The sequence below is a fragment of the Parasteatoda tepidariorum genome, chromosome 10, assembly GCF_982258835.1.
Source record: "Parasteatoda tepidariorum strain Cologne lab strain chromosome 10, Ptep-v5.0, whole genome shotgun sequence".
Lineage (NCBI taxonomy): Eukaryota > Metazoa > Arthropoda > Arachnida > Araneae > Theridiidae > Parasteatoda > Parasteatoda tepidariorum.
Genome location: NC_141764.1, coordinates 18,351,773 through 18,378,075, shown reverse-complemented (window position 1 = coordinate 18,378,075; position 26,303 = coordinate 18,351,773). Strand labels below are relative to the sequence as shown.

Genomic DNA, 26,303 nt, shown 5'->3' with positions numbered 1-26,303 from the left:
CGAACGTTACGGAGGAGAAGCGTCACCATCACGAAAATCTCTTCCGTCTTCGATCTGTCTCACGGAATTCCACAAGTTCCTAATCCTAAATCGCTGCAAAAAATTCCACATGTCGTCAAAGCTACATTTCATTGCACTGTATGTCCTTTTAACAAAGTTCCCTTCCCTTCAATGCTCTAACGTATACAATTTCGTCACCATAGTTACGCAGTTAGTTCATTGTGTACGTGTCCCTTTGTGAAGCTATGAATATTAAGCATATTAGTGACATGCAATCTGGCAACGACTCTCTTACCGAGTGGAGTAAAGAAGTAAACTTTCTTCTGCAGACGATAATTTTCGTGTTCTTCGTGCTTTTGCATCGAACATCTTTGATTGATTAGTGGTTGATTGTTCGCCTCGGCGGAAGATTTTTTTACGAGTTATTTGATTTATATGTGTTCTTTTTTTGTGTTGGAGAGATTTATATAGATTGGATTATTTGCACTCGACTGGAAATAATGGTGTTTTAATTGGTATTAAAATTGCATGGAATAAACAGAAGTTATGTAAGTACATTTAATATTTTAATAATTTCAAATTTCTACCTTAATTAATATCATTATTTAATTCCATAAAAGAGTAAATGCGAAGAGTTTTCTTTTAAGTGTAATTTTGAGTTGAGCACAAGATTTGATGCTTGCAGTTGAACATTGTTTATTCTGTAGTGAGAAATAAAAACCAAAACTAATGTCTGCATATTTTAATTTTATTTCTTTGCATACAAAATTTGTTTTTATTATCATATTATAAAGTGTCAAACATTCAGTAACGATAAAAAAAGATTTTTTTAAATTTTAATTTTGCTTTGAGTTTACTACTTGTTAAATCATGGTGTTAAAAATGTTGTCACATGATTAAAAATCAAGCATATTTGAATTTTTATTATTTTGTCTTTTACATTCAAATTCATATTTTTTTCTTATATCAAAAATCCAGTAAATGTGAAAAATTTTGTTAAATCACGTTTTTAAATTGTTCACCTTGTGTTAAAAATTTGTGTTAATAATTGTGTTTTAAATCGTCACAGTTCAACAGATTGAGTACGTCCACATTTCATATGCATGAAAACATTTATTTTAACTTTTATTTAAAGGCGAAAATTCCAAGAAACAAAAGTTTTATGCAATTCAAGTTTAGTAGCTGCCCCGATGTTCCAGATTTTTCTGTTAAAAATATTTTGCTTTTATTTGCCATTTTTTAAGAGTTGATTTGATTAACCCGATATTTCTGATTTTTTGTGGGTTCAGAACATTTCGTTTTCTGCGAATAGGAATATGTATGTTTGAAAAATGGATTGAAGAATCCTAAAATTTTGAATTTTTGATCCATTATTATTTTTATTTTAATTACTATTGCTTGTAGAAGTTGCAAAATTTAATAATTTCAACTTAGGAACAGTCTCTTGATTATAAACTTGGTTCACGCTTAGAGCCTAACATACAGAATCCATTGTTTCAACTTTAGCGGAAATTCAGACATTCCATAAAAAGAGAAATCGAGTAATAATTTTGGTTAATAAAAATTTTATGATGATTAATTCAGGGCACATATGCTTATTTACTATTTTCAGCAAATACAGTATAAAATCTTGTCGGATGGCTTTCCGCAGTTTCACAATTATTGATTCGTCCTTTTTATGCAATTTCAAAAAGAATCTATTCCAATCAACAATACAGTAATCATAGAATTTTCAAATGATGAAATGAGAGATCATCATCTAAAATTTTACAAAACTGTTCACTGTTATGAGGGAATGATAACTAATTGGTACAGGTTATTATTTTTCTTCTTCATTGCAACAGTAATCTGAAACATTTACATATATTTACTTAAAACTACTTTAAGTTTTTTATTGATTAAATTTTACCGGACACTGTTACTTTCTGTTCCAAGCAAAGTAGTTTTGAAAATACAAATAGTATATTTTGTTATTCGTTTGCGGTAAAATTAAGTAGATTAAGAAGAAAATTAAGTACTTCGATTAAAATTAAGTAGAGAAAATTATACTTTTTATTTTGTCGTTTGCATTTTTTTTATAAGTAGTATGGTATATGTATACTGTTCCAAAAATGTCCTGATTTTTCTAAAAAATATCCTTTATTTTTTTGGTCTGCTACAAAGTTTGGTAATTGCAATTTTGTAATTGAGCGTGTCAATCGTTATTTACTCTATGCTGTGTTTAATTTATAGTGAGGCAATTAACAACCTGTCTAATAATGACTAATGTAGGCACATTTTCATTATTTTCGTATTTCACATTCAAAAAATTAGAAAATTCAACGAATATGAAAATTGTTTGCATTGAATTGAAATTTTTGAATGAATTTAAGGATGAAAATTGAAATTTTGCAATGTTTAATGCTTGGGGTTAAACTGCGTTTAATTTGTGGATGAGATAAAAAAAAGATAAAATATGAATGAAATCTTGAAAAAAGGAATTAACCAAATTTCTGCAAATATGCATTATTATTAGATTTCAGTAATTCAATAAATGTTTAAATAGTCTGATTAGTTGCAATTTCCATCCTGACTAATAATAATAAAAAAAAAAAACTCAATGCCGGAGAATAAATATTGCCATAAGATGAATAAATTTAAAACAAGAATAATTTATGCAGGTTCAAATTTTAATTCAGACTTTTCTTTAGGATATATATTTTCAATGAGTATTAAAAATTTAGTAAAGGTGAAAATTACTTGCTTAGATACTATTTCGACACAATGCAAAAATTTTTTCCTTGCTTGAAATTAAAAATCTTTTGTTTGTTGAAAGTTGAAATTGATATTTTCATTTTTACTTTAGATCATTATTAGGCTCAGAAATTCCGTAAACGTGAAGAAAAGTTGTTCAGTTACAATTTCGGAATTAAGTAATAAAATATCTACATGTTTGAAATTAAATAATGATTAGTTGTATATAGATAGATTATAGATTAGATACAAATTAAATAGACTAGTTAGATTATAGATATATATAGGTAGATTAGTGTATTAATAAAGATAAAACAAGAATAATGTGTGCAAATTAAAATAATCTTTGAAATCCTTTTTAAAATAAAATGATTAAAATGTGAAGGGTATTTTCTCAGTGGAATTGTGGTATTAACTACAAATTTTTCAATGAGCTTTAAATTAATGCTTAATTCGTTGCGAGTTGAATAAAGAGAAAGCCGATAAGATGACATTAAATTTTCATTATATTTTAGATTTTCTATTCAAATGCACGTTCTTAGTATTATTACACGAAGCCGAAAATTCAGTGCATGTAAAGATGTACGCAACCCCAAATTGATGAAGTTTTTCAGCCTCTGTAATTATACTAACCGAGCCTTGGTGGTCCAGGGGATAGAGTGTTCGTCTTCCAATGAGGTGAACGGGGTTCGAATCTCAGCGATGGCTGGATGATACGAATTCCGAACCACAGTGCTGACGTAAAATATCCTCAGTGGTAGATGTATCATGGGTTATTCCCCTTGCCGTCAGATTAACCGTGGGAGGTTCTCGTAGTCTTCCTCTCTATGTAACGCAAATGCGGGTTAGTTCCATCAAAAGGTCCTGAACGAAAGCATATATTCCCCAATATTTGACCCAGGGGTTCCCTTGTCTTCTGGATTGGGTTCAAATTTACAAGGCTACGGAGTTGAACATTAGTAGTCGTAAACTGAAAATTGGGTCGGCTGTTCATCTACGGTTATAAAATAAAAATAAAAATTGTATTAACCAAAGAAAGGTCAACGAATTTTTTTTTGTGGAAATATTTAACTTGAAGAACGTAAAGTTTATTTATTGATTAAAGTTTTTAAAATTAGGTTTTCGGACAGTTGATTTCACATACTGCTAGTCTAGTTCTTAAATGCTTTTGGTGTGTATATAATTTGAAAATAAATAAAATAAGCTGAATATGATATGTGAAAAATAAAACTGTTTTAACTGATCATGAATTTGGTCATTTTATTTTGAATTCAAAAATTCGATGTTTGATATTGAAGCGATTTTGTATAAATGCAAATATTTTTTTGTAATTTTTTTATTATAATGTTGGTTCTTCTAAAATTTCGCTTCTAATTTTTGGCATTTTACTTAAGTAATTTCATAAAAATGGATTATGTTAGGATTCATGTTTGAATATGAATATTTACAAGTCTCAAAAGTCAATATCATTTCTAAAAGTGCCAATCCTAGTGGTTCAAAAGGGTGAAATCAAAATTTGCTAATTAATTACTACAGTCTTCATTTTAAGTTGCAAAATCAGAAGCAAAAACTTACTTTTTCTGAATAAAAATACGGATATGGATTTTTTAGGATCTAGGGGGTTGCTGCAATTTGGAGACTATGATCCCAATAGTTTAGTCAGAAAAGCGGGCAAAACTTCGTGTTAGTTAATATTAGTTTCACTTCTTACGTATTTTGCAATATTTTGAGAAATTCTTAAACTAACCTAACCGTTTTTGCTCATGGCGTTAAAACTTACTTATCAAAAGCAATTACTCGCAAAAATAATAATTTTTTAACATTTCATTTAATTTTGGTCAAATTTTTTTTTTTAAAATTGTAAGATATACATATTTTTGCACCATTTTAAAATTATGTAGTTTTAAAGGACAAAATACAAACTTTAAACTAAAAAGGTTTAATAATTCTTAGAAATTATAATTTAAAAATACGACTCTTTTGACATTTTACCAACAAGTTTATTACATCATTTAAATTACGTGGTTTAAATCGTTTCTACATTGTTACATCGTTATTATTATTACATCGTTGCATCGTTTAAATTACGTAATTTAAATAATGTAAGAATTTTATACGTTATAACTTAAAAAGTTCTCGACTGTTATAAAATTAAAAAATAAACTATCATAAAAAATATTAATTGCTATTTTTACATGGATAACCCTTAATTTGATAGACAGAAATCCAAATAGCAATTTGGAGATTATGATCCCAATAGTTTAGTCGAAAGAGCGGAGATCTTAATAGTTTCACTTTTTACGTACTTCGGAATACCTCGAGAAATTTTTAAAGAAATCAAAAAATTTTTGTTCACAACTATAACACTCACTTATCAAAAGTAATTACTTATAAAAATAAAATTTTTTTTACTATTTTATTTAATTTTGGTCCAAAAAAAAATTTTTTTTTTGAATTGTAAGATATGCATTTTTTTGCACCATTTTAAACTATACAATATATACTAGCACAATTTAACATTATCCGAACATTAAATCCTAACGTTGGTTAGTGTCGTGTTATGAACAGAAAATAATTTCAAATTTGATCAAAGGTCTTATATACAACATTTGCAATTTGAAGGTAATTCTCTTCATATAAGTCAGCCCGCGGATTGTCACTTATTTGCTGCAATTGCGCGAGTATAGCGGGACAGTTGAAAAGATGTATGGGGGTTAGTTCTATGTCTGGGCAATTTTTGCAGAGGTCCTTGTTCCGTCACCATGAATCCCCCTAAAGTGTCCAGTCCGGAGTCTTGTTAGTGTGCTGGTGAGAGTTCTATTGGTACTGATTTCAAATCCTAACGTAATTTATTTTTATGAAATTATTTAAGCAATGATTTCATAAAAATAAATTATGTTAGGACTGAAGGATAGATATGAGTAGTATTACAATTTCAAAAATCAATACCATTAAAAAAAAAAATCTTCGAACCTCTGTGACTTTTCCACGAAACGCCTTTTGGGATGCTTGAAATTAGCAGTATTAACCCCTTGGGGACGGATAATTCAGAAAAGCATTCGTACAAAATCAGAATCAAGTTGTAATTAAATAAAAAACGGTAAGTTAAATGTAGTCGTTGCTAATTTGACAGACATACTTTGCTTTTACGTTAATTATTGTTAGTTTAATCATTTATATAATCAATGTTAATTCAAAGTATAACTAAATAGTTTTATTTTGAACAAAGTAATGGTGAATTAAATAAATCAAACAATTATAACTCCGCCCACAAATAAACTGCTAAAGAAATACTTTGATTACCAGTTTTATATTCTTACCCTGATTGATACGGTTTTATGCTGTCACGTATTTGTGACAATCGGCGCGAAAGGGTTAAGTTTCTAGAGAAGGAAAACAGATTTAATTTACACATAATCCAATTTTTATTCATTTTTATTTTTCTCAATAAAATGTACATTATTTTTTACCTCAATTTTTATGACTATTAAGCAGCCATGTTTAATTTTGAATCGTTGAAATTATGTATGCTTAATGTATACTATTATTATACAGTATACTCTCAATATCTTAAACTTCGATATCTCGAAAGTCTTGTTTTGTCGAAAGAATATTTTTCTCCTGCGTATTATATATCTACCTAATGTTAATTTGAATGCCTATGTCGAAGAGTTTCTTCACAAAACCTTGTTATGGAAATTTTTTTTTCGAAATAAATAATGAATTTTTTTTCTGGAAAAAAAAGAAAAAAACAATTTAAGTTTAATGTAAACTATTTATTTTTTAATGCTTAATTAATCTTGTCTAACTTTTAAAAATAAAAATATCATTGATGAAGTTAGACTTATAGTCAGCTATCATTACATACATATTTATTGGCCGGGATAGCCTGGTCGGTAGGGCGCTGGGCCTATGTCCGAGATTTCGTGGGTTCGAACACCGCCGGCCGAAGACTCTCCGTGTAGTAAATGGTGACTGATGCACGTTAAATCTGTCGAGTCGCAAGGTCCTCCATGTTCCCATGACAAATCAATACCTCTGGGGGTACTGGATTAGTGATCGATCGTTCTCTGATTCAGGTCAAAATTACGATCTGTGGATGAATGAATGGATGTATGAATGGGTCCGTCCTATAAACGGGCTGTGACGTGTGTGTGGCTGAAGACGTATTCTTGGTCATAGATGGCGCCACTGAAAAACAAGAAACACACCCTCTGCCTTAAATTTGCTCGGTTTCACCAAGCAGGCTTGCTAGTGTGGGAAGTGACATTAGAAACAACAACAATATATTTATTAGTAGTTATTCTTATATTTCGTGACTCTACTTTTTAGAATCAGATTTCTGAATATTTTTTTTCTACTTTTTAAAACATTTTGTTCTGAACTTGTTATCTCGAAAACTCGCTGTCTCGAAATTTTTTTAGGGTAGTGTGATTTTTGATTTATCGAGAGTATACTGTACTTATAAAAATACATATAAATAAGCTTTAACGCATTTAATTTGGAAAAAAACATTGAGTAATTTTAACAGTTTCAAGTTTTTAACTTATGTCTTTGACTTTAGCATATACACTATCATTAATTATTGCTCTAGTGACTACAGTTAGAATTAAAGTCTTAAATCTCAACAGCTCAGATTTGAAAAAAAAAATTGCTTATAGATTAGAATACATCATTTCAAGCGCATAAAAAACAAAAAAAGTATATTAAAAGCATGCATTATGTAAAATGACAAAGCATTGATTGATGAATTTCTGCAACATTGTGAAAAATGGCATAAAGATTCAAATTTTCAAACCTTTCAATTCAATGAAATTTATTCAATTCAATTCATTCATTTCAATTTGAATAATATTCCTGACAAACGTGTTCAATTTTGTGAGCAGCAAATTAAACTTAAATTCCAAAATAACGTCAATATCGCCATGTAGTAGAAAAAAGTTGAGCAATATGCTTTAAGAGCATTGTTGCAGGATTGCAATAATTGTCTAAATCATTGGTTCCTGAATTTTTTTGACTCGTAGACCCCTTGCCATGTTTTTCGGTCTTGGGTAGACCCCCTGCATACCTCATATTGATTTTTTGTAAATGACAGCTGGTGTAGTGCTACTCACTGTAAAAGATTTAAATTTCTAACTTTAGTGAAGTGTAGAGTGAAAAACTTAAGAGAAAATAACATGTTAATTTTAAACGTTTATTAATTAAACTCAAACTAATTTAATTACTAATTTAATTTAATTAACATGTAGATGGAATAAAATAGTGCACTATGAAACCCGTACTCCACCACTAATATTGTAATTGCAGAAATAAGTTTGTATACAAAACCGTATTGTTGTCCTGTTTATTGCGTTTTCACGTAAAAACTAAGCAACAAATCTCAGTGATCTTGTGCGCAAATAAAGTTAGACGTCTAGCCTAGCTAAAGAGTTGACACAGGCTAGGCTACAATTTAGCGCGGAATATAATTTTTTGTTACAAAATGAAACCTTACACGCAGAGAACATAAAAACGTACTTGGGCGGAGCTGCAGGCGCGACTGCTAGTTTATAACAATTCAGTTTCATGCATCAAAAATTAATCCTAATAACTTAAATTTTAATAAAATTTTTACTTCATAGCTACTTTTATAAATTATGTAGATAGATATATGCATTTATATTATAATGTAAGTAAGTAGGTGCTATCAGTTAATGTTGATTATTCCATTCATGAAATGCCAAAATTAAAAGTCACGACCTGCTATCGTGAGATCCACTATCGTTGACCCCCATTTTCATTTCATGGACCCCCAATTTTTTTTTTCACTTGACATGGTCCCTTTGCAGGTTGTTGTCGACCCCTGAGGGTTGATATAGACCCCTTTGGGAGTCACTGCTTTAGAAAAACTTGAAAAAAAAAATGTGGGTACAGCTAAGAGAGAACAGCGAAATTAATGATGATGTACTGATTAATGATGTTCTTTTCATTGATTCTGAAGCTGCAACCGCAGAAACATTAACTGAATCGAATATTTTGGGACAGTGTGAAAAATAAAAACAATGCAGCAATAAATAGTGAGGAAGACGGAAATAATGAAGAAATCATCACCAAACTTTCATATGATAAAATGTAAAAAACATTTGAAACAATTCGATGGTAGATAATAATTTACAAGTAAAGGTGTATTCAATTGCTAATTTAATTACGTGTGTTTAAGAATTTAAAACCTGTTTTGTGTTGTTTAAGTGTTTCAAATGGAGATTTTCTATTTAACGAATTTTCCACATAACAAACTTTTTATCGGGTTTAAACGACTTCGTTAAATATAGATCCAATTGTAAATGCTTTAACCCCTTAATGATCGGTAAATTTTCAAGAAAACGGTCATGAAAGTGCCTATTTTTTTGGCTTTTGTATTTGTATTACGTATTTGATTAGTGCTGAAATCTCGTTTAAAATAAACTATCTACAATTACCTTAAATTACCCTGGTACTGCTATCTGGTGTGTAAAATGCGAAATAAAATGTTTTCCGGGCAAAAGAAATGAATTAGTTTTTTTCTTATTAGCGCGTTACTACTGAACACTCCAGCCCGTCAATATCACGGGAACGAAAAAGAAGGGGTTAAGAGTTTGTTGTATATGCAACACGATGTCACTTAAGGGTTAACTAAATTTAGAAAAATAAGCAAATTTTATTAATAAAATTTCCTTTATTAATTTGTATAAATTTTAATACATTTTTAATTGGTATTGGATTAGATGAAATAATCAAAAATATGGTGGTATGATAAATGATATGCATATTATTCTTAGACATTAATTGCAAAAATACATATTATTCTTAATTATTGTGAGTTAGTATTAGGCAGTTTTAAAGGATACATTTTTGAAATAAAAATGGCAATGGCTTTATTAGCTTTAATATGCAATTATTTGGTATCGATTCATACTAAATTAACATTAGCTTTACAGGTGTATTACAATTTTTCTTTTAATATTTAAAATAAGTTTATGATATGCTTATGAAAAGGTTATAAATAGTTAATACCGTAAGTGTTAAACATATATATTTTAAGCAAAATGGATTTTTGACGTTTTACCCAAAACTTCCTTGATGCCTAACAATAGTTGATATTTAATGACACTGAAATTTAATTAATGAGTAAATATTAGGATATAAATATAAATATTAATTAGCCAAGTGAAAGCTGTTAGAATGATGATTAAGGCCTTTTATAAGTTAAGAAAATTCATACAAAGCTATTAAATTTCTTATCTGTACATTCATTCTTAAAGTTACAGCATAGTTGTGAAGCAGAAACCTAATGAATAAATTATATTTTAATAGATAATTATAAATGATAGATTTCTTTAATTAATTCTGAGCGATATGAATTTTATAAAACTGTTTCTTTTTTCTTCAAATTTAACAGGAAAAGCAAATAATGTATGGAGTACTTGATGAAAGATAATAAATTTTTAACATTGATTTGCTCGTCATTATTAAAATTTAATTCAATTATTAATAGGATATATGAAAGTTTAATTTTTTTGCCAAGTATACCAAGATTAAAAAATCAAGATAAAAACTATAAGAAAAAGGCAACTTTTAGTTGTCAGATAGGATTTTTAAGTTAATATAAATTAGGACAATAGTGAAGCTTATTTTTTTTTTAAAAAAAAGGGTATTTTCTTGAAAATGATAGAATGTTTAAAAATCACATTAGCATCAACTTAAAAAACGCATGACTTCATTAACAAGAGTATAATTGCATAGATTACAGTTTTGATAATTTTATTAGTAACCGTTGACGAAGAAGCTGAATTTAGTTTATTATAGTTCGTGTCAAAGTTTCAATCAGATGATTCGTGTCAGTTGTGTTTCCGGGGCTCGTGTAAAGTTTAAAAGGTTTTAATATTGTTATATCGTAATTTATAGGCCAGTTCCCATGCCTTAAAAAAACTTAATGTAGAAATAATAACTAAGAAGTTGAAAAAAGCTTTAAAATTCATAGTTTAGGCACAGTATGAAAACCTAAAATTTGCCCCTTCCTCGAGCTTTCATCTTATTTTATTTTATAATCATCGTTGAACAGCCGACCCAATTTTTCGGGTTTACGACCACTAATAACAAGCTTAACTTCGCCACCAAAGAACTCTTTCAAAAAACTATGTACTGCAATTTATGATTTTAAACTTAATTTCAATTAAATTCACACAAAGAATTATTATAGAATTTTAATTAAAGTATCAAAAAGAATTATTATAGAATTTTAATTAAAGTATCAAAAAGAATTACTCTCGTAATTTTATTGCTTTAATAGTTTTTTAAACAATTATAAAATTCGGTTTAACTATGATCATCATAATTATCAATAGCTCGGCAGCCCAGGGTGGGACTTGGCCATCTCAAGAAGATTTTTTCCAGGCTAACCTTTTTCCTCCTAGTGTTTTCCAGTTTTTTGTATTTAAGACCAAAAGGTCTTTTTCTAGGCCCTCTATCCATCTCAAATTCGGCCTGTCTCTTTTTCGTGTGCCAACTGATCTGGCATTGAAAACTCTTTGTGTTATGGTCTTCGTCCATTCTGATAACGAGGCCTGCCCATTTAATTCTTTGTCGTTTAGTAAAGTTAATAATGTCAGGTTCATTATATGAGTGATAAAGCTCTAGATACGCCACCCACACACATTAACTATAGTCTTTTACTTAAAATAATGATTTTAGTTTCTAAACAAATTCAATGAATTTATTTTTCTTTCCAAACTATTTCTTTGAAGTATTCGCATATTTTAGAATAATATTTCGAATTTATTGGAAATTAATTATAATATTCAAACTAGAATGCAATTTTAAGCTGTTTAGAAAATTTATTTTAATATTTTCTATTATATTGACCATGAAGTCAAGTTGTGATTTAAATATACGGATTGTGGCAACATATATGTTTAGTATATATGTTTATACGTTATTTTAGTATATATGTTATATGTTAATTTAGTATATATGTTATATGTTAACTTAGTATATATGTTATATGTTATGTAGATATGTTTAGTATATATGTTAGCATATATGTATGTTGTGTATATGTTTAGTATGCTATTTGTTAATTTAATTGTATTAATTAAATTTGATTATGATAATTTAATAGTTATTTCCATAATCACAAAATTTGGTTTTAATATACTCCTTTTCCTAAAATAGTGAAATTTAGTAAATCAAGTTTTCTTTTTTATTCCTGCTTTTTAGTTTTCACATATTTTAAAAAAGGATATGTTAATGAGGGTTATTATTTCAACTTGAACACAATTATAGTTCGTTCAACAGGAGTTGGCACTTGGCTCCGCCTTCATCCCATTTAATCCGACTATACTATTTCGCTATTTTTTGAAAAAGAATTTGAAAAATTCTAAACAAGGTTGCTATTTGGCGATCTTATGACAAAAATATTTTTTTCGCAATCCTTATGTGCATTTTTTAAACATTAAATATTTCTTAAATTTGATGATATTTCTCTCTTTTGAATGAATAGTTTGGCTTTTTTGAGACATTTTGTTGCAATGTATTTAATTATCTAGAGTAAGGAAAGGTATAATAGCAGGTAATAAAGCGAATTAAGTGACTGAAAAAGAATTCACTGTTTGCGTTTGGCGCGCATTAAGGGTTGTCTCAATTTTAAGCGTAAATGCACTCTTCGTACAAGAAGGTGAAGCCAAGTGTCAACTTCTGGTGAACGAACTACATAAAGTATTTAAGGAAATAAAAAAACGCTGAATCAAACAGTTTAGATACCTTTATTTCTTAATATACCTTGGTTAATTTTCTATTAATTTACCATGTTCAAACAAAAGTTATTTCCATGAGTTACCTAAATAAAGTCGTCAGTGACTTGGTGTCGAGGCTAACAATCATGCTTAGAAGTATCGATGGTAAGTAACAATAATTTTAAAGAAGAGCTTCTGTTGATGGCAACGGAAACAATTTAAATATGAAGATTAACTATTATTACAGTTATTTTTTTCTATGTAAGACACGGTCACGCGAAATCAAATGAATTTCTTGTTATTTTGTCCTACATTAAAAAGTAAGAAAAAAATTCAATAACATATTTTGATGTGACATTTGAGACGACCATCAGTTGATTAAACGCGATGAGCTCTTATTGATTGACAATTTGAATATTTCTTTATTCATTATTTAAGAACATAAATCATTACTGCAGACGCTTTATACTATAGCAAACAAAGCAATGAGTTCTGCTTTTAACTTCTCCTACAAGGCCTTTTCTCTCACTTTCTTCTATTTTAGATGACATTTTTATGCTTGTTTTCTTGATATTTTTTGTGCTGAAACCATTATAGAGCCATTTCTTTCTAGCAGTGTAAAGTTGAAATATTTTTGGGACTAAGATTTTTTATAAAAAAAAATTGATTTAGCATATTATCTTACAAATATAATTCTTTTAAATCATTTTTGAGGGAATGTGTCTTGTATTTCAAAGTTTAAACTACTGTATAGAATTGGCCACGAACACTGTGCTTATAAATAACCCAATTCATAAATGTTGCATTGATAATAACTGCAAACTCGATGGTAAATGATTAAATGAACGAACGTACCAGAGAAAATAGTTCTACAACATTAGTGCTTCTTGTGTTTACTCTCAAAAATTTACAAATGGTAAAATTTATAAATAGTGCGAATTTTCCTTCTAAAATAGCGATGAAATAACCAGCAGTCTGTCCATCCAATTATCCGTAAATTTTACAAGAAATTTTTATTTACTTTTACGGTTCTGTAACCATTTACTGCTAGCGAGATTTCAAAACCGAAAAATTTAAATTGGACATTGTAGATAGATACATTGGAGGTGGGTTATATAGCGCTTTTTGTGAGATAATATAGAGATTGTAGTTAGGTAAACCGAGGAATATGACGTATTACTTTATGTTGTGGTGCCATCTATTGTGAGGGATGGAAAGTTATACTTTTTTTAATGTCAAGCTGGTCTGTGGTTCAGCCATAAATACAAATAGTTGGGTTCATATTCCGATGGTCCAAATGTCACCAATTGAGGAGTGCAAGACACTGGGAATGCCTCATATATTGAAAGGAGTATTGTTGTGTGAAGGCTGGAATTCGAACCCCCGAACAGCCGATCATGATATTGACCGGTCATGATATTATTATATAACGTTTCGACTAAAGTATAAACCCAAATGCAAGGAAATAAGTGACTCCATATGGTATTCACCACACACCTGTTACTAAGATTATTAGGCACCTGTACTAGGCCAGCTAGGCAATAGAAAATAAAAATATGAATGCGTAAACCTTATTACATGATTTAGCTTTCAGCTTTTGATGAACGTGAGCTTGATTCTCATTGGCTATGAGACTTGTTGGCGCGGATAAAATTCTGATTTTTTAACTATATTAGATCAAAACATTTAATTAACAGCCAATCTCGAAACTAACTGCTTAAATACCATTTTTTATAATTCTTTGAATATTTTTTTTTAAATGTGGAAAAATAACAATTAAATAAATTATTATTTAATAATTTTTTAATAATTTAAAAATTTCTTGTTTATGGTAACCCGTGCTGGGGCCTTTACTCCACATCCAGACATGTCTTATTCAGCTGCTGCTAAAGTTACTTTCTGTGCAAGGGCGAGGGGTGTTGCGTTGTAGCAACGGAGTTCTTGTGCAACTAAGGCACACACCTCCGATCGAAATAAATTACTAGAATATAAAATAGCTAGGAATGTTAATCGAAAAAATAATAATGAATAAATAGAAAAATTGGGAGAAAGTCTAACTGGATACTTTCTGTGCAAGCAACACACAGATACCCCTCTAATATTAAGCATTTAGTTTCAGAATACGCGTTACGCTGATCATTGATTTTGCCAGACATTAAGAGTAAAAAACAATTAAACATTAAAAGCACGATGAACTCCATTTTTAACTTATTAGAGCTATAAATTTATAAACATCACTGATGTTGTGTTTAAAATATTTGATAAAGCAGCATTGCCTGCAGTTTAATTTATATCAATGGCAAGTCCTCAATCAATGAAAAAATTTCACTTTTCAAATGTACTCTCCCGAATGATCTTACTGAGAATTTTGAATGATTTTTATGATCAAGGTCTAAAATTGCCTCTTGCACCTTGTGTTCCAATTTCAGGACGCTAAATCAAATGGTTGCAAGAGAGACGCACGCTCTTCATTTTATTATTATAGTTTTATTATATTATTACATTGTTTTTATTTAATTTTATTCACTTTGTATCCTACGTACCATTTGAAACTGTTTTATGTCATTTTAACATATTAACGCTTAACACTATCTGATAACATCTTAACACTTAACATATTAACACTATCTGATTTTATTCTGTATATTTTCGAATGTATTTGCGTGTTAAATATCGTTTTAACAATTTTATGTATTTTAGTAAAATAAATTTGTTGTATGGATCTTAACCTTTCACTTATTTTTAAAAACGCAGCATGTTTGTCGCAGCATGTCTTTTTTTTTTTAAATTTGTGCCATTCAACACTATAATCAATTCAATTTGCCTGTCATTGTGTAGAATAAGGTGTATTGTTGCGGTATATTAAAGATTCGGTGTATTAAAGAATTAAAGAAGTATTGAAAGTTTCATAATATTCTGAAATATTTTCATATTCTTAAAATTTTGAATACTATTTAGTTTTAGAAATTACTTAAAATAGCATGGAAAATTGTCTTATCCCCTCCCTGCAAGAGGTTTATGTGGAGGAGGATTACGAAGTTGGAGTTTATGACATATTTCGACATATTTTGACGTATTATGAAATAATTTTTAGGAAACAACAATATTTCATGATGTACCGTGGTATTTTTCATGTTAACTAAGCTGCATAATGTTTTGCTTGACAATATTGTCTTCGTTTTAACGAAATCTATTGATAACAACGATAATATCGTATTCGATAATTGCTACAGATTATGATCATGATAATGTTGTATTTGATATTTATCGTAATCGATAATGCCCATGTTATTGTATTTGATAATTATCGAATGCTTACGACTTTATCTCTTTTGATAATTATCGTTGCCTGAAGGAATTTAAGCATTTTAGTGTTCGGTTTTTCCATTGTCTGTAATTATAACTTGTTATTGGTATTTTTACTGATAATTATTATGTATTCGGTATTTATTGTAAGACAGGATACTCATGATGATACGTGAGAATACAATAAAAATTATCGTAATAGAGGAGTTTAAAAAAGGCATATATTTAGCTCTACTTATTCATAGCCTGCCAAAAAAAAAAGGCTTTGTCAGCACTACAAATCTATTCTCAATCAATCAGAATCAATTTACAGATAATTCTACTATTAGAATTTCGGTCCAGTTTTTAAGAAATTAGTTCACGAAAGAAAATGAACATCTAGCATTCAGTTCTGTGATAGTTAATAACCTCATTCATAACATAAAAGTTACGATGCATAAAAAAAAAAAAAGAAAAAAAACATATTCTGTAAAATTGTATTTGGCACAATTTTGTTGATATTTCGATTGAGTTCCTAATTGTTGTACGAGCTTGGAGTTTAACCACTGTTTATTAACGAAATTCCCATAGAAACCCTTATTGATCAATTGTAAACAAGACAGTAAATGGAAGAAAACAAGATGTCCCTCAAACTCAAATTGTTTGTTTATTGTTTTCGTCTTATTGCGTGAAGTGTTCCAGAATGATATATTTATAGGCTTCCCACTCAATTTGAAAAGAAAAAAAAGTTCATTTATTCAATTTTTTAAAATTATTTCATAAAAAGTTTTAGTTACTAATATAAATATTTTTCATAACATTCTTAAAAGCTTAGAGGAAATTAAAAAAAAAATTAGAATTCTGAAAATAAAGTTGAAATTCTCCAAAAGAATATTAGATATTAGAATTCTGAAAATAAAATTGAAATTCTCCAAAAGAATATTAGTTATTAGAATTCTGAAAATAAAATTGAAATTCTCCAAAAGAATATTAGTTATTATCATTCTGAAAATAAGATTGAAATTCTTAAAAGAAATATTAGATATTAGAATTTAAAAATATCAAATTCTGGATGCTAGAAAAATAATTCTAAGAAAATATTTCAGATATTAGAAATATGAAAAATATAGAATTTTGATTACTAAAATTTTGAAAGAAAAAAATCTGTTAAGATGTATTAAATACTAGAATTTTGAAATAAAATATTAGAATTCTGAATATTAAAATTTTTAAAAAAGTTTTGGAAAAGTTTTAGTATATTGAAACTCAGAAAAAATATTGAAATACGAATATTTAAATTTTGTAAAGAAATGTAAAAAAATGTTAAATATAAGAATTTGGAAAAATATTAGAATTCTGAATATTAAAAATCTAAAAATAAATAAAAAAAATATTTCTTTCTTTTAATGAAAGATGACAAAGATTAGAGCAATTAATCAGTCTATTTAGAGTAATGTCTAAGAAAATTTTTATTTTTTGGTGTTGAAGGTCAAAACATTTTGCACATTAGGTTTCGCAAAGTATTGTTTAATTGAGTATAATTGCGAAAATAGCAAAATTCTAAAATAAAAAGTTATCTCAGTAATAATAAAAGTTAAGAGTTTGTGTGCCTCTATTTCTCTTATATTGTCATAATTGTAAATTGCTGCAATTTTATATAAAATTATTTAGTTTAAGTTAAATTAACATAATTCCACAAATGATCTTAATGCTGTAAATTCACATGCATGTTAAACGAACACTTTTTGAACTATATTTCACATTACAAAAAATCTTAACCTAGGTCTCAAGAAGTTTATCGAAAGTTTGGTTTTTATAATGAAAATTTGGTGTAATTGTTAAAGTTTAATTTTTCACAATTGTCACTTAACATTTTTTAATATTTTAATAGACTTATAAATACAGTTTATAAAATAGTCACGTATGATTTAAATTATACTATTCATTCATAGTTTAAAGAAATATGCGTATAACTATTTCCAATTCAGTTCCGCTAAATTTCGTGCTATTAGTTTGTCAAAAGCTTTGGTAGCAAATTTGATATATTCGATTTAAAAAAACATATTTTACGGGAATTTTAATTCATGAAATTGGTTATCAAAAGATATAATTTCACTTAAAATTCAGTTCCGGATTAGAAACTGGTTCATAAACAAAGATTTAGTTTGATTTTTTTTAAATTATTTTTTTCAATTTTCGAATTTGACATGCAAATTAACAACTTGCTGTGAAATGTTTATTAGACTGGGCAAACATTTAATTGCAATGGAAAATTTGCTAAACATATTGGAGTCATACCTCTGAAAGAAAACCTATTTCTATGTTATTCATTTCTTATTCTAATTAACTCATTTCATTTACTTGTGAACTTAATTTTTGTACAAAAATATTCACGTTAAAGGCATTCTTATTTTTGAATTACTCGCCTAATTGTTATTTTTGTCAAAAATAAACAGTTAGGAGTACGAGTGTTTGAGTTTTCCTATTTTTATTTAATGATTAATTACAATATACGACAACGTAACCTATTGCCTGAATTTAATTTTCTAATAACTAACCGAATTAATTTAACAATATTTTAATAATAATAAATTATTAATTTTTTTATATTCTTGATTTATGTACACAAATACTCGAATAAAATGCATTTTTATCTGTTAATTACTCAGATACTTTTTTTGTTTAAAATAACCAGTTACAAGAATGCCAGTGTTTGTTACTTTAGCAATTTCTCCCTTTTTAACCCTTTTGAAGGCCGTGGTAAGTATACTTACCACCACGTTTTACCACTTTTAATTTAGGTTTCCATTTTTAAATAACTTCAGCATTCTTGAAGTGAGTTTGAATAAAATTGGTAACCATTTGTCACTTTTAAAAAACGTATAAAAATTATAAAATACATAATTCCTTTTGAAGTTTGTAGCATTTAAGGAATTTATTTTATAAATAAAGAAAAATGAAAGTCAGTAAGTTCCTAATAGGTCATGTTAAATATATTTACCACCAAAAAAAGGCATTTTTATAAACTAAATGAGTTGTGTTTTTTTTATATCAATAACTGTTCTTAAAACAATTTCAATTCCAAAAATACTTTAATTTACCTTTACTAGAAATAAAGGGCCCGTTAAAAGGTTAATGACTGCAGTATTTGACTGCACAACTCAGCACAAGTTCCTTTTTACTAGCATTTTAAATAAAAAAATCCCTTTTTTAAAGTGCATCAACGATAAATCATATAATTCCTTTTAACTCCTTTTCAGTGCTTTTCATGTTAAATAACACAAATTGTTAGAAACAAAGGAGATTTGACAGTGAAACTGTTTTATGTAACGTAAATGAAATAAAATCATTTTTAAAGTCATGATTTTACTTTTTCAATTTATGTAATTGATTTTAAAAAGGTGCATTTCACTTAATTTAAATCAAACAAACTTAAAATCTGATTCCCGAATATAAAATTGCGATATTTATTTATTAAATTTTAAAAATAACTTTAAATTCATTTTTAAAAGGTTTCATTTCACTTAATTCAAATCATAAAAACTAAAAATCTGATTCCCAAATAGAAAATTACTATAATTATTAAACTTCAAAAATAACTTTAAATTGGTTTTCAAAAGGTATCATTTCACTTAATTCAAATCCAACAAGCTTATAATCCGATTTCCAAATAGAAAATTACAATATTTGCTTACTAAATTAAATTTTTTTTTTAATTGACTTTCGAAAGGTTTCATTTTACTTAATTCAAATCCAACAAGCTTAAAATCTAATTCTCAAATAGAAAATTACGATATTTGTTTATTGAATTTTAATCATAATTTAATTAAAAGTGTTTTTAATGTTTGCATTAAGAGCTCAGTTTAAAAGAAACCTATTTATTTAGAACAAAAAATGCATTCCAGAAGCAGCTAGATGAAAGGCTATTAACATAACGCACTGCTTAATTTTTGAATGTCTGTATTACTTTAATTAGAATTATTAATTTACGCTTTTAGGTTCTTTGTAGTACTTCCACCCCATTAATTGCACAGAAATTTTTCTTGTCAAAAATAAACAGTTATTAGACTACCAATATTTGTTACTTTGGCGAATTTTCCTTTTTATTTAATGATTAATTACAAAACCTGACAACACATAAGGCAAATTCCCCCTCCCTAACTTTTTCAATAAAAAAAAATCCCTCTTTTAGCATGCATCAAAGAAAAAGCATATCATTACTTCCTACTCATTTCCGCTTTGAAATTTCCGCTGCATTTCGCGGTATAATAAGAGATAAATTATTAACAAGTAGAGAAGATCGGCCTACGAAATGGAATAATGCACGAAAAACCAGAGATCAGTGACCACCAAGTAATCAAGTAAAAAGAAATTTTTTGGCATCGTCCACTTATTATTTTGGCGAAATCTGCGTTTGGAATAACTGGTCAATAACACGGCTGTAAATATTAAGCCGAGAGGTAATCTCATTTACAGTATCTGAATCGAGAGTTTATCTGAATTGAAGTTTATTGAAAAGCGGTGAGAATGAAAACGATTTAAATTTTTATCGATTGGACAGTTTTTGTGTGAATTGAAATCGATGCTATGTGAAGAAAATGACAATAGTTTGCGTGACTTGTTCTACATGCAATGTCTATTATTCAGATATATTGATGGATTCAAACTGAATTGAGTATTAAGCGAATTTTAAATGAAGATTAAAATGTCAGCTATAATTTAAAATAGCTGACATATCAAATAGCTGAATTAATTATTTTTTGTATACGTCATCATTTTTATATTAAAAATGTTTATTCATTGGCTTTTTTTAAAATTTTATGAAGTGAAGTTATTTTTAGTACTAGTGGGCTGCACCTCCTGCTCGCTAACGCTCGCCAACCCCCGAAAATTGCCACGCAATCTTATATGGTTTGCTGCGCTCGCTACTAACTTAAGTACATTGCACATACACAAAATTCTAAGAATTCAAAACAATCATTCAAATCCATGTAAAAACTTTTTTTTTTAAAAAAATTGCATCTTTTTAGTAAATACTAAGTCATTAAAATAAATTTGAATTCAAGTAAAGACTCGTTGACTGAGACTCATTTTTTCAATGAATAACTAATAACAATAATAAAACAAATAAATTCGTGATATAAATCAAAAGTCGTCAAATAAATTCGTAATATATAAATTCGTGAAAAAAAGCGCTTTCGACAAAATACTAAAATAGAGATCTATAGACAAAGACTACTCACTTCTGCCTAGCTTAATAGTATAAGATTGCCGCAGCTGAATTGTTATTTTAGTTTCCGTTTTTAAAAGCGCTATATGTTGAGCCACCACAGCTAGATTTGGCATGCGACATTTTTAACGGCAATGATTGGTCGATTTTCTAGCGTTGCCATTCGGGGAGTTGAAATGAGGCTTTTTTTTGTCGCCGTGTAAGAGAAATATATATATAGATATATCATTGTGAAAATGTGAGGAAAAAAAGGTATCACCATGAACTTTTTTTTTCTAATGACCGTATTTTCACGCAACAGCCAATCTTAATACTTGACCTCAAATATGCTAGTAAATTTGTGATAACTATTAAGGTTACAGTGGACTTATACTAAGTTTTTCTTAAAAAATAATGTTACATTGCTGTAGCATGTAAGGATTGTTTATATTTAGAGAGAGAACACAAAAAAAAATAATTTGATGCACAATTCATGCTATAAAATGAAAAATTTAAATTTTTTCAAGAAAGTTGTCGATTTATTTTGAAGTTCAAATAAGCTCCTTGTGCTAAATTTTTCCTTAAATTTAAAGATTATTTGTTAATTTCAACTCTATTTAAATTTCTCTTCAAAATATTTACACATTTTTCTACTAATTTTCATACAGCAAGTTTCGCAAAGCAAGCAAAAAAAAAAAAAAAAAAAGAAAAAAAATAGTGCTTGGAGTTCCTCCGCGCACTATTTTTAAATTTCACAACGTTAATTGTAGAAGAATCAGCAGTCGTAGAAGGATCACTAGTTCTATTCAACGACTCTTTTTCCTGCTCCGCTCGCTTCCGTGCTCTGTAATCACGGTAATATTGTGCATTTTTCCCTCGTGGACCACTTGAACCAGTGGAAGTGCTTTTGGTTGCCTCATCGTCTCGCCCTGGAAAATGTATTTGTATTAATAATGTATGTGAATGTGTCATAATGTAATTTCAGAAGAGAAAACCTAACAATCAATTGATATTCACAAGAGACGTACCTTGACATAACCTTAAATCCGTCGCATTGTCCGTGGTATTGTTTTCACTCATTTTTTACAATTGTTATCCACTAAATTTGAAAATAAAAAATACTACCCTATTAAATTATATGTGCATCAAAACAAATTAAAAAAAATATTTATAGAAAAACAATACTTTTATTATTTTTTATGCTAGTGAGAACCAAAACAATATGGAAATGAATGAGGAAAAACTGGATCCTACCACGTGATTTCCCGGCCAATAAAAATGTAGCGTTAAACGTTTAACGCAACCTTGTAGGAAGAAGTATAACTTCAATAAAAGCAAGTTTCGACAAAAAGAAAAAAAAAAGAAAAAATTAAATTCATCCCTCTATGAACGTTTTGGAACATTGAAATGACTATAAAATATGTTATAGCACCTTATTTCGAAACTTTTTCTCTACAAGTTTTCTTTATTGATCTAGAGAACGTGTCAAAAAAGTTTATAGTCATTAAAATTATAGCGCACGGAACTATTTCAATTTCCAGTTCGATGCAAAATTTTTGTTTTGAGAAACACTACACAAAACTCTCACAATAACAAGTTTTTGAAATAAAAAAGAAAAATAATTCTTATATTGTCAAATGTCTTACAAATTCTTATGATTTTAATAATTAATATGCTTTCTTATATCATTTAACTAATATAAAGTGGTCAAAATTAGAAAATCGATTTTTCGAGTGATTTTCACGATTTTAGGAGTCCACTGCAGCCTTAAGTTTTTAAAAAAATCAAATATTATAACATTGGAATAAGGGGGAAAAAAACCGAAGCTCCACATTTTTGACTATTCTTGCCGTTTCTCAGAAACCACATGAAACTAGCGGCAAAGAGACATGATGCTATTTGAAGATGAATGAAAAACAGAATTTGCAAACACCAACATTTTTAAAAATTGATTAGAAAAGTTACAACTTTTGCTTTGCCAATATGCTAAGAATTACTTTTCTGTTGAATGGTGCTGACGGATAAAATAGCCACTTTTTCACTCGGACATTACCAAGTTCTCTATATTCCACAGCAATTAAAATAGAAACTCATGGGGGATTGGATCAACACCCCTTAGACGAGAGAAGGCCTCCGCACGGATCAATATAGTAGTTCGACGAAACGAACATAAAGTGCCCAGTGGATGAAAAAAGTAAGAAAGATGTGACTACGTTCGGGCTACAACGCTGCTCAGTGGTGGTTATTTATGAAAGGTGTCATTACGTTTGGACTACTAAAGAGTCCTTCCAACCCGTGCTGAGGCCTTCTCTTTTCTAGGAGGTATTGATTGGATACAGTGTATCAACCATAAATTAAAAATGATCTAGAGTCACAACTATAAGCGATCGGCTGAGGAACCCTGTAACACTGAAAATGATCAAGATAAAAATTTTGTTCGTGATTTCTGCTCTTAAATCTAATAAACTAATTTTATTTACTATAAATCCAATTATATTCCTTATGTTATATGATTTCTTTAATCCACTATATGTTTCTCAAGGATCATAATATTAATTTGTTGCTCAGCATTCATGTAGGAAAAAAATTTTTTGTATTATTTTTAAACATACTTGGTTTTTATGGGTTTTTTTTTTATCTTAAAAATTTTAACATTAATTTTTTTTCCTGTTTTTAAATAGCTGTATGGTTTGATAACTAATTGATTTAGGGAACTAAATTAATGCCACTTTGTTTTGTATTTTAATTTTCGCTTTTGTTCATTTATTGTCATCTTGTGAAATAGGTATCGTGGCTCAATTAATATAAGTAGTAATAATTTTAAAAAAATGAAATTTAACTCTTTTATTTCTAAATCGAAATTTGTGTAATTTTTTGGAAACTGATATATTTAACTACGTGTCAGTAATACCTGTGCCAAATCTAAAGAAGGTATTTCAATGAGACCATAAAACAAAAAATATTTTCTCGTTAAACATTGACATAAATCACGTAGTAAAATGAATATACCATTTTTTCATCAAAATTTTTCTTTAAATAGCGCATTATGTGTTTTTACTGCAGGATTTGTCACTGTTTAATTAATGGAAAATAGTTTTTACTTTTGATTCGATAGGAATACCATCTTTAAATTTGGTAAACACATTTCTATCTAAAAGTAAAGTGAAATAAAACTATTTTTTCCCCTGAAAAATTAAAAATTTCAAATTGAAATTTTTTCATATTAAAATTAAAATGTCTGTGCCAAAATATTTTTTATTCTACAGATCAGAAAAAAGCACAAAGTCAATAAGTTCTCAAATTTTTGCTGCTTCAATTTTTTTTTTCAATTCTTATATTTTAAATTTTCAAATTGCTTAGCTTGGAAACAGGGTTTTAATTGTAGAAATCTAAATATAGAGAGGGGTAAGGTGCAACATAAAAATATGGACTCAAAAGTTTAGTGAGAAAAGCGGTTAAAAATATTTAACACTATCAAGCGATTTTCTCTGGATTATCTTCAGAACCGACAAATGCGACGATTTATCTACGATAACGTCATTTGCAGGTACCCAATGAAAAATAATTAAAGTAAACGCTAACTGATCTATCTAACTTGTAGTTAAGCTTTTTACCGTAAAGTGCAGTTGTGAACACTCTAAAACAGTGCTTCCCAAAGTGTGGTACGCGTACCCCCAGTGGTACGGAAGCAGTTTAGCGGGGATACGCTTTCTTATGAGAAATATATAGCAACAAACGAAAATTTCAAAAACTTTTATTTAAAAACAAAGCTAGCCATTAAAATTTACGATTACATATTTTTCTATTGCCTATTTTTTGCAGATTTAACAGTTAATAATTAGTGGTGTCAACAGCCAGCTGTGATTTTTAATTTTTGTGCAATTTTTTTTGTAAAATGCCTTCATCTATATATATATTTCTCTTACACGGCGACAAAAAAAGCCTCATTACATTTCCCCGAATGGCAACGTTAGAAAATCGACCAATGATTGCCGTTAAAAATGTCACATGCCAAATCTAGCTGCAGTGGCTCAACACATAGCACTTTTAGAAACGGAAACTGAAATAACCAGAGAGAGGCAATCTCATACTATTAAGCTAGGCAGAAGTGAGTGGTCTTTGTCGATAGATCTCTATTTTAGTATTTTGTCGAAAGTGTTTTTTTTCGCGAATTTATATATTACGAATTTATTTGACGATTTTTGATTTATATCACGAATTTATTTTAATGACTTAGTATTTACTAAAAAGATGTAATTTTTTTTTAAAAAAAAAAGTTGTTATATGGATTTGAATTCTTAGAATTTTGTGCATTTGTAATGTACCTAAGTTAGTAGCGAGCGAAGCGAGCTTTGTTTGCGAAGCAAACCATATAAGATTGCATAGCAATTTTCGGGGGTTGGTGAGCGTCAGCGAGCAGGGGGCGCAGCCCACTAGTTTTATTTATTAGTGGTACATAGCGTTAAGAAAAATTTAGAAAGGCTACATAAAAGCCATAAGTTTGGGAAAGACTGCTATAGAACGAGAGTGAAAACTTTCTTTTATGTTTCTCCGTGTTTTTAAAGCATAACTATAAACAAAATAAACACGTGGTTTTGTATTACTTTAGAAACTCTAATTTCCGCGTATCTAGCCCGTTCATGCTAATAGTGTTTATCCAACACATTCTACCATGTTCCCGTTGATCTTTGAGTTTATTAGAGTTAACGAATGAAAAATAATTATTTATTAAAAACGTGTAATATACTCCTTTTTTAATTACTGCTAAGAACTCGAAAATATCACAAATCCTCGTAAATACTCGTTTTTTCCTTCCGATTGCGAGTGAAATATGGAGCCTTCAAGTATTCTTAAGAAATAATGTAGTTTCTTAACTTTGCTTTAATGTAATAAAAACGTTTTAAATAATGCTTGAACTGAGCCGTGATGGCTTAGGGGATTGAGCGTTCGCCTTCCAATGAGGTGAACTAGGTTCGAATCCCAGCGATGACTGATCGATACGAATTCCGCATCTAGCTTGCACCGACCACAGTACTGACGTAAAATATCCTCTGTGGTAAACGGATCATGGGTTAGAACTCCCTTGCTGTCAGGCCAACCGCGGGAGGCTCTCGTGGTCTTCCTCTCCGTGTAACGCAAATGCGGGTTAGTTCCATCCAAAAGTCCTCCAAGAAGGCAAATTTCTATCAATACTTGATCCAGGAGTTCCCTTGTTTCCTGGATTGGGTTTAAAATTACAAGGCTACAGAGTTGAACAATAGTAGTCAAATGGGACGGCTGTTCAACGATTGTTATAAAATGAAATAAAATGTTTGAATTTTTTTAAA

At 28.8% G+C, this 26,303-nt stretch overlaps 1 protein-coding gene across 1 annotated transcript in view; it reads left to right on the top strand.

Annotated features, from left to right (window-relative positions):
* Positions 1-271: 271 nt before the first annotated feature.
* LOC107446398 (protein tyrosine phosphatase domain-containing protein 1-like) overlaps positions 272-26,303 on the top strand; it is a 100,923-nt gene continuing 74,891 nt past the window's right edge. Inside the window, exon 1 of the mRNA XM_071184465.2 lies at positions 272-548. The gene's annotated coding sequence lies outside the window, so the exon portion shown is untranslated. The remainder of the gene's footprint in view (positions 549-26,303) is intronic.